Source organism: Calidris pugnax, unplaced genomic scaffold, assembly GCF_001431845.1.
Source record: "Calidris pugnax isolate Ruff unplaced genomic scaffold, ASM143184v1 scaffold147, whole genome shotgun sequence".
NCBI classification, from domain to species: Eukaryota; Metazoa; Chordata; class Aves; order Charadriiformes; family Scolopacidae; genus Calidris; species Calidris pugnax.
The window spans coordinates 3,540,254-3,547,349 of record NW_015092359.1 but is presented as its reverse complement, the minus strand read 5'-3'; positions in this window follow the sequence as shown (position 1 = coordinate 3,547,349).

The window sequence follows — 7,096 nt, the reverse complement described above, 5'->3', positions numbered from 1 at the left end:
CCCCCCCCCCCCCCCCAGGTCTCTGGTGTAAGAAGCGAAGCCATTAATTATTATAACCTTCAGTCTTTCTAATTTCTTGCATTTCTTTTCTTCTCTCTCCCCTTCTTGCTTTAATAAGAGGCTGCAACCGGTGCCAAGATATTTAGCCTGCAATGCTGTGGTTTATTAAGCTATCACTTGTGTTACAGCAGAGCCCAGCCATGGTAGCTGCAATGAGAGCCACGCTCTGCTGGGTGCTCCGCAGACTCCTGCCATGATGACAGTGGCTGACGAGCTAATTAAGCCAAGGGTGTGAGAGGGAGATAGGCAAGCTGGAGAGAGGGCAAGGAGAGAAGAGCTAAACGCTGTGCCCCGGGCTCTGGCAGACAAGGAGGAGAAGCCAGCTCTGCTACTGCCCAGCATCCCGAAACTCCTTCGCTCTTCCCTGACCCAGCAGGACGCTGCTGTCCTCCCATGTCCATGGGGCTCTGTCCTTTGCACAGCTGTAAGCACAGCCCCAGGGTGTTTCAGCCTTCTGGAGACCCCTGCCAAGTATGAAAAGTCTCGTGTGAGCATGCAATTTGGCTGCCTCTGAAACAGTAGGCTGCAACTGGAAAGCCCCAGTCCTTTCCTCACGACAAACCCATAAAACGTTCATCCAGGCAGAACCAGATGTCACCAGCCCAAAGACCTGGTTCCTCCTGTTCCTGGGAGAGGAAAGGCAAGCCATGGGGAGGCAGAAGGCAGAGTCCCCTCCTGCTGTCAAGCTTTACAGCCATACCCGCTGCCATTTCCTGCAGATCTTGCAGAACATTAGCCAGGAGAAAGGGCTCAAAGAGCTCATGTGCCTCTACGTGGGAGTCCTGGATATAAGGGAGAATCTTTTCCCCATGGAGACAGTCAAGCGTTGGAAAAGGTCACCCAGGGAGGTCATGCACTCGCCGTCCTTGGAGGTTTTTAAGACCCAACTGGATGAAGCTCCTGGTGTGCAACCTGGTGTGACTCCCTAGTTGACCCTGCTTTGAGCATGAGATTGGTCTAGAGACCTCCTGAAGTTCCTTCAGCTTGAGTTACCCTAGGGTGCAAATCTCTTTGCTCCTAACAGGTTCCCACCTGCCTCCCATTCTCTCAACAAGATACTCCCTCCTCCCACATCCTTCTTCCCAACCCCTCTGTGACTCCAAACCTAACACCAGCATGGTAAGAAAGGACAATAACTACTCTTTGCAGGGCTGTGTCACTAGCAGAAACAGAGGCAGCCTCATGGCTACCAGATTCAACGAGGTGCCGCGAGGTTTGATGCTGGTTCCACCACTGCCAGCAGACAGAAAGCAGAGGGGAGAAAGATTTCTTGAAGAGCAGGCAAGACAAATGGTGAGAGCTGCAGCCTGAGAGAAACCACACTGTGAGAGGTTTGGAGGCTGCAGGTTTCACTGGTGCAAGCTTTCAGGTACGAGGGACTTTTTAATCCATAAAGCAACAGGCTTCAGCATAGTTTAAGGCATATAGGGGATGACTTTGTAGAGTAGGGTAGATGGTTGGACTCAACGATCCCAAGGGTCTCTTCCAACCTAGACGATTCTATGACTCTATGATTTTGAACATCTAGAAATTGCAACAACGGATATGGACCTTTTGCTTGAGAGAAAACACAGGCAATGTATAGATCTGGAGAGCTGATTACAAAGTGAAATATTTCAGGAAAGGAAGGGAAAAAACCTTTCCCACTTGTATTTATCTTCTTTGATTTAGCTGGGCTCATTAAAATTGGTTTTGTTTTAAGGGAATGCTGCTATTTCAGCAGCTGAAATTCCTTTTGACCTATTAAGTAAACTACAGGGAGTTTCATAAGGCAATGCAACTAGCTCTCACTGGGAGAATTAGGAATGCATGCGTTAGTGATAGTTAAATGTTTAATTGGTAACAGTGGAAGTAAAAAGACCTCCATTCTATTTCAGTATTACCAATATACAGCAAATCCACCGTGAGACGTGGGCTTGTCCTGCCCTGAAAAGGAGGGACTCAGAGTACAGTGAAATGCCCAAGGTCACGTCAGACACGGTAGCAGAGCTGGAAATAAAATCCAGGTCTCTTGATTGCCTGTCCAGAGGTATATTTAAATGTGGAAACAATTAGCATATGCATACTGGATCTGACTGAACAATTGATTGCTTGATTCAGATGCTGAACCAAAGAACAGGGCGGGGAGGGAGAGAAAGGAGGAATTACCTTGCGTTGACCTAAAACATGAAGTGTTATCCCTGCAACAAAATATTTGCTTTTGAGCAAATGGAAGCATCTTGCCTGAGCCAAAACGAAACGTAACGTTTCATTTATTCATTTTGAAATGAACAAAACGGGCTTTAAGTTTGCCTCAGGAGGAATTACCTTGCGTTGACCTAAAACATGAAGTGTTATCCCTGCAACAAAATATTTGCTTTTGAGCAAATGGAAGCATCTTGCCTGAGCCAAAACGAAACGTAACGTTTCATTTATTCATTTTGAAATGAACAAAACGGGCTTTAAGTTTGCCTCAAGTTGCCTCCAGTAAAAAAAAAAAAAAAGAAAAGACACTTTCAGGCTTTCCTAGCAATCCTCCTTCCCCACTCATTTTGACAGCCCCCAATTCTTTGTGGACTTCAGTCCAAATTCACAACTCCTTCCATTTGATGACAAAAAATCACACTTTCAAGCTAATAAATAACTGACCTGAATAACAACACCTGGCTGTAATGTAAATAACCCTGGCTGTTGTGGAAGGCACCACTAGGAAAACACCTTGCCATCTGCACAACTTACCGGCAATTATTTTGCAAAGTGAAAGCAGTCAAAAAATAAGGCTTCTGTGCCTTTTTAAGCAAGAAATCCATTTCACCAACGCAATGGGGGGAAGCTCAGCCACGGGAAGCTGTCATCAGCTACCAAACTGCATCTGGACACGCGTGCTATGAATCAGCCTTGACCAAGTGGCTGGTGAGCTCAGTGTGAACCCATAAAACAGCTGGATCCCATCCTAACTCTGCATCTCCATGTGCTCAAAACCTTTCGTGCAGATGCCAGACACGTGCTTCTCTCGTGCCTTCTCCTTCTCCTCCAACTCTGAGCCTGGCTATCCAGTAGCACACACAGCAAAGGATACCTTCTCACCAGCTGGTATCACTGGGTCCTTTGCAGCACTTGCTGTCCAGAGGGTCCCCACCATCTGAGAACGGGACCATTGGACAACCCCAAACGTATCCAGCCTCACCATAACCCTCTCAGCCCTCTGCCCCTGTTTCAAACTGGGAGATTGAGTCGGCTCTGGAGCCCCTAACGTAAGAAGAACGTGGACATGTTGGAGTGGCTCCAGAGGAGGACCACGAAGATGATCAGAGGGCTGGAGCATCTCTCCTATGAGGACAGGCTAAGAAAGCTGGGGTTATCCAGATTGTAAAAGAGAAGGCTCTGGCGAGACCTTATAGCCCCTTCCAGTACCTAAAGGGGACTACAGGAGAGATGGGGAGAGACTCTTGATCAGGGAGTGGAGCAATAGGATGAGCGGGGACGGTTTTAAACTGAAATGGTAGATTTAGATGAGATATTAGGAAGAAATTGTTTATTCTGAGGGTGGTGAGGCACTGGAACAGGTTGTGGATGCCCCTTTCCTGGAGATGTTCAAGGCCAGGCTGGATGGGGCTTTGAGCAACTTGGTCTGGTGGGAGGTGTCCCTGCCCAGGGCAGGGGGGTTGGAACTCCATGATCTTTAAGGTCCCTTCCAACTCTAACCATTCTATGATTCCATGAGGAGTGATTCTAGCTTTAAAAGATGTCTCTCTCCCAGCAGAAGGCCAAGCTGACATTTCTTCTCCCTCCATCCATCCCAAAAAGCTGTTCTGTAAAACTCCCTGATTATGTCCAGCTCAATGAAACTAACCTTCACGACGTAATGAATAGAGAGACACATCATGAAACAGCTCAGGTCACTACCTTCAGCGGCGTGGTCAGGCTGAAGGATCTGTTTGCCAACCCGAAGAGCAGAAAATTGTGCTGCCTTTCACTTTCAAAGCAAGTGAATACAGCTGTTCTCTGGGGTGTATAATTGCATCCTTAATTGTTCTGAGTGCCCTCACTGAGAAAAGCTCCATCCAAAGTGAGTCCCATGACTCTTCTGCACGGAGGACAGAGCGCTCCCAGCCTCTGCCCAAGAGCTGCTCCAGCTTTGGGGGAAAACTTGACTCAGACCCACACCCATCAAGCCAAGTCTGTGGATTTAACCATGACCCGTGCTTTGCAGAGTGAAAACTCACACACAGCTGAACTGCTTGTTTCACTGCCTCTAACACCTGACAGCCAGGTCGCATTCTCAGGTGAAAAGATGTGATGCCTCAAGTCCCCTTGGTCCCTGCACCACAGAACCTGGATAGTTCTGGAGAGTCAATCTAAGATTTAAAGGTCTGAAAAGGCCGGAGTTACCACCGAAAAAAATCCCTCTGCCTAATTTTAGTGATGCCTGATGTTTCAATGGAATTAAAATTCTCCAGCCTAGAAGAAGCCACCTGAAGCTCTGCCCTGCAGAAACCTGCAGCAAAGCAAAGTCTCTGCTGCACGCAATAGAGCATCTAAATGAACCCCAGGAGGCTCACTCAGGAACATCAACATCACAGCATCACCTGGCCCTCTTGGTCTGCCTGCAGGCTGACTCCAGTGCCTCCCTTTGGCCTAAAATCCCCGGTTTAACCCCATTTGTAACCAGCCCAGGCCAACAGACAGAAACACCCAGATGCGACTCCCAGACTGACCCTACAAACTCGTTCAAGTCTCGTTCCTGATGGGCAGCCAAGCCTCCATAGAGCCTGGTCTTTGCATACATCCTGCTCATCCAGCTCTACTGGTGCTTCCACCTTGTATGCAGGAAGCAAAGCAGGACAAGACACTTGTCTCACACTTGTTCTGCACGGAACACACCAACCCCCCCGCTCCAGGCTGGGATCTGGGATATTCCTGAGGCAGGAATGATAAATAAAGAGAGAACAGAACAGGAAAACAGCGTAGTGGTGTAGACCTAGTGTGAAATGAAGGTTTCCGGATCTCCTGCCCCAAGCAAAGCACCCCAGGGTTATAAGTCACTTTGTTAGAAAAACGCTTCTGTGACACTCTAAAATTGCTAGTGCCAGTTCATCAGGGCGAGGATGATTAGATTAAGCAGCGACTGCTGGGGCAATAAAATCAGCCTTGCTTCATCAGGCTCTAGAAGAATCGCAGAGCCAGGAATACGCTGTGGGACAAAAGCTTTACAGAATAAGTGATTTAGACATAGCGAGACTGGTAGCTGTAAGCAGATAGGGCAGGCAGGGAACCAGTGAGAACCAGCCTCGGTGGGTGTAGATTGACCTTTACAGACCTTTCTTAACCCAGTGCCCATCCCTTCTTGTAGAAATCGGAGTTGAAATGAATAATGGCGCCCATAAGACCAAGGCATTGCCAGAACCTGAAACAAAATCCTATATCCTATTGGAGCACAAGTCTTATGAGGAGAGGCTGAGGGAACTGGGGTTATTCAGCCTGGAGAAGAGGAGGCTGAGGGGAGACCTTATCACGCTCTACAACTCCCTGAAAGGAGGGTGTAGAGAGGTGGGGGTCGGTCTCTCCTCTCAAGTCACAGGCGACAGGACAAGAGGAAATGGCCTCAAGTTACGCCAGGGTAGGTTCAGGCTGGATATTAGGAAAAATTTTTTCACCAAAAGGGTTATCAGCCATTGGAATGGGCTGCCCAGGGAGGTGGTTGAGGCACCATCCCTGGAGGTGTTCAAAAGACGGGTTGATGTAGTGCTGGGAGGTATGGTTTAGTGATGGTGTTGCTTTTTGTTTGTTGTGTAGGTGTTTATTTTTGTCAAAGTTAGGTTGATGGTCTTTATGGTCTTTATGATGATCTTTAAGGTCCCTTCCAACCTGGAAGATTCTGTGATCCTCTTTTTTCTGGAAGGATAAGGGATACAGGAGCTAGGAGGTTTCTGTATGGGAGGTGCAGGCATTTGGCTGGCAGCATAGAAAGAAACTCAACGTTGTCTCTGTGATCTTGCAAGCCACACGCAGTAGGGAGAAGAGAGATGGTTTTGTTGCAGAAAGCACAAGAACAGGGGGTGGAAGGCGGGTGGGTGGCACGGGCACAGTGGGAGAGGACTGGACAGAGGGCACACAGAGGGCAGCTGCCGCAGGAGATATCCCAGAGCACACTGACCACAGCTGTCCTGCAGGACCTGACACCAGGCTGGATGTCTCACGGGTCCTAGGATGAGCAGGTCCCACCTCGAGGAGCTGAACCCTTTGATTATGCCATCATTGTCTTCCGAGCACATTATGGAGTTGCAAGCACCGTTTCAGAGATCTTCATTCTCCCTGGGGATTTTTAAGGGGTCTGAGCGTTCAATCAAAGCATATAAACCCCATTAAACCTCTGCTCAAATTATGCCAACTTGATGTGAACAGTCAGTTCGTTCTTCTCGTGCCTCACTGAACCACAGTCTTGGAGCTTAAGGACAGAAATACTTTACAGCAGGGATTTGGATGGATGGCTAATAAGGGAACTTTACACCTTCAGGTTTTATATAGATACATACACACAGATACATATCTGCAAGGATGCCGTATATAAAATTGGGAGTGCTAAAGGCATGCATGGGCTCACACCTCTCACGTACTGCACCACTATTTTAAAATGCAGTCTTTGCTGGTGCAATGAAAATAACCAGATCTTGCCACCTTTCTGATACGACAACACCACATTCAAAGCACAAAATCTTTTGATTCTCAGGTGCTACAAGTTGGCCCGGCTCCACCTGGAGCCCCAGGGTCACAGACGTTTACATCTGCTGGGGAGCATTTTGCTCTCATTGCTCAAAAAGGAGTTTCCAACTTTTGCTAGAGGAAGAGTGTTCACAAATGTTTGTTTTGATAGCCAAAGACTATACAGCCGACCATATTCAGACATGAGCAGATAACACACTCACACACTTACACACAGACACTGTTCATTCACATTTGTCAAAGCAAAATCACTGAGCACGCAGAGGATTGTCCTCCAGTTTAAATCTCTGCAGTTATTTCCCCCCCCCCCCCCCCCAATCTACAAGCAAAAAAC